Genomic DNA, 3129 nt, shown 5'->3' with positions numbered 1-3129 from the left:
ACCAGCCACAAAGAGGCTTGAGAGGAGGCCTCCGCCCCTGAAGGCCCACCTGGGGAGGGACTCCCAGGTGACACCACTGGCCACTCAGCGCCAGTTCCCGAGCACAGAAGCCCCGCTTGCCCATTTGTTCACAGCTCTGACCCCAGATGGCGGCAGGAGAACTGGAGTTGTAGTGTGTCTGTTTCCTAGGGCTCTGCCCATGAAAGGGCCACGAGATGCCCATGAATACACATCTTCAGGCACCCCCCGAGTCCCTCACCAACAGCCAGGGCCCAGGCTGGGGGGCGGGGTTGTCTGTGCACAGAAGAGCACCTAGGGAAACAAGGCAGCAAAACCCCACCAGGCCTCCTCCACAGCTGGGGGGCTGAGCAGGGCCTGGCCTCCTTTCCGTCCATGCTGGAGAGAAAACTGTTCCTCTGTGAGCAGCACAAAGCCTTTCTCAGCCAAATGTGTCTCTCAGAGGGAGGACTTAAGGGAGCCGACGTCTCCCATGGTGGTAGCCACGGGCCTGGGAGGTGTCCCAGCTCTCATGCTCCACAAGTGGCCGGGGTAGCCGGGCCAGCAGCTCGCTGGGAAGCAGACCCCTCCCCAGCAGCTAATGCCGGGAACAAGCACGTTACCTGCAGCTCTGAGCCAGCTTCCTCGCTCTCCTGTGGGCAGCAGTACCTGGGTGGGAAATGGAGGTCTGGTCCTGCATGCCCGCAGGCCACCCAGAGAGGGCCCAGGCCTGACTTCATGCTCCAGATACCCTGAGCAAAGTCCACGTCCTTGTAGCAACTCTCCCTTTTGAGGCCTGGCACCCTCAGCTGGCACCCTCAGCCCACTCTGCTCGCCCGCCCAGCCCGGTGGACACCACCTCCCCTGGGAGCTCATTTGCACCAGATATTCCACTCACCTCTGCGGGTGTCTAAGGATAGAGCTGCACCCCCCTCCTCCACCCGGTCTCTTGGCCAGCTGAGGGACAGTAAATGCCTATTTCACCAACAGGAAAATGAGCTCAGAAAACCCTTAAGGGCAGAACAGAGCAGATATGCAAAGTAGGAACATGGAAGGCACAGCCCCAAAAGCTTCCAGCCTGGAAAGTGCAGTATGTCTGCAGGACGAGGTAAGAGCCGCAGAGACCTGCTGACAGACAGGAAGCTGACACCATATGGCTGCAGCAGAGGGGTCTGGGTTACAAGAGAAAGCCGTTCCTTTGCCGGCTCCCCCTTCTCTGGACCCACTGGTGTCCTCCCCTGCACCCCCATCTCTTAAGGCCCCAGGGCCCCGAGGGCATCTCAGGGATGTGCACGGAGAGTCTCTGCTCTTCCTGTAGGTGCCAGAAACAGACACCCTGCTCTGCGCTCCCCTCACGCACACAGGGACCCTGGCTGGCACTTAAGTCTACCTTGGGGTCTGTGCTCCTCGGGGAGTGGCTGGCTCCAGAGGCACGCTGGCCTCCCCAGCTCCCAGATGCCACCGGCAGACGGAGAGAAGAAACAGGCCTTTTAGTCGCCAGGAGAGATCAATTATGATGTTCCCTAGATTAAAAAATACCCCTCCGTGCAGCAGGTGGTCCAGCATAAACCCACAGCGGAGGAAGGCTCTGGTGAGCAGAAGAGGGGCCTGGTTCCTCTGAAGACCTGTGGCACCTCAGGCTGGCAAGGGGGCGGGAAGAACCTCAAGAACTTTCCACGCAGAGGCCTCAGCTGCTTTGCCAGGGAGCAGAGGAAACAGCTTGTCGGCTGGTTTTGGGCGCTCTCAGGGTGGCCTAGGTCCCCCCCACCCAGCTGGAAGAGGGTCCTCCCCTGGCACCTTACAAATCCCATACATGGCTGGCCCTTGAGTTGAGCCCAGAGCCAGTTTACCAGGCTCTGTTTTTAGGTGAAAACAAGCCAAGCATTGTGTAGACGGCACCCACAAATAGCATGTTGCAGCCTGACCCTCCTCCTGGGTGCCAAGACCAAGAAGAACCAACAAACTTTTTTTAATAAAAAAAAAAGTCAATGAAAAATTTATTCATAAATTTTTCATGCTGGGCTACAAGTCTATATCGTACACTCAGGAATGTGCTGCAGACTTTATCCAGTTAGAAGTGATCATACCAGGACCCACACACAGCTTCCATATAAGCCTAGAAAGTTTTAACATTAATTAACATAATTAAAAAGGTATTTGCATCTAGAAAAAATATACAGAAAAACTCCTTTTGGAGTAATCTGTGCCTCAGTTTCAATGTCTGCTTGTTTCACTGACATTATCAATATATTCTTCTCACACAAGGTTTTATGAAAAGCCACAGATGACTGCCCGAGAGTCTGACCAGCCACGCACAAAGGGCCTCCACCCACCTGTGTCCTCAAGTGCTCCCCATTTTTGCACGAAGGGTCAGCAGCACTTCTACCCTGGGGAAGCCTCATTTAAATTTGAATAATTCAGCCTCCCTTTTATTTCTCAGGATCAAAACAACAAGGGGTGTGGGGTTGCATAGAAAATTGGAACCTCGGAGACCAGGAAGGGCGCCTTTCGGGACAGAAAGTGACGCAGAAGCACCGCCTCCAGCCCAGGTCCCCGCGCGGCCCCTCCCCCATGACAGGATTTTCGGATTCGAATCGGGTCCTTGAAGCTCCGGGAGACTGAAGAGGGGCAAAGCAGTCCTTCAGCTCACTCAGCAATTAGCACAAGAGATTCACAGTCTTATAGGTATTTTATAAAAATATAAATATGGGTACATTGTTGCCTTCACAGCGCTGGATACAACGCCCTTTAAAATTGGGTTTATAACCAAGATTCAAAAAATACACCTAAAACTTGGCTTAAAATATGTTAATATTTTATATTCTGTCATAAATGTTATGACATTCAATCGTGGCAAATCCATTTACTTTTTTAAAAAAGTGTGCAACCGACTAACTGTAATAGAACTCACTAGAAAAGGTATGATCCCCCCGCCCCCCCCCACCGCCACACCCGAGCACCCATGCTCCCAAGGAGGCTTTGCAAAGCCAGCAGTTTTGGGGGATGGTGGCCTCTCACAGAAGAGGGGAGAGGGAGGCCCGGGGCTTCCAAAACTCGCTCGGAACTGTGTGTCTGTGTGCAAGAAGGAGAGACGGGGGGGGGGGGGGGGGGGGGGGGGGGGGGGGGGGGGGG

Source organism: Mirounga leonina, unplaced genomic scaffold (assembly GCF_011800145.1).
Source record: "Mirounga leonina isolate KUSES-001 unplaced genomic scaffold, KU_Mleo_1.0 Mir_170, whole genome shotgun sequence".
NCBI lineage: Eukaryota > Metazoa > Chordata > Mammalia > Carnivora > Phocidae > Mirounga > Mirounga leonina.
The sequence above is the reverse complement of the archived record's forward strand: the minus strand, read 5'-3'. Positions refer to the sequence as shown.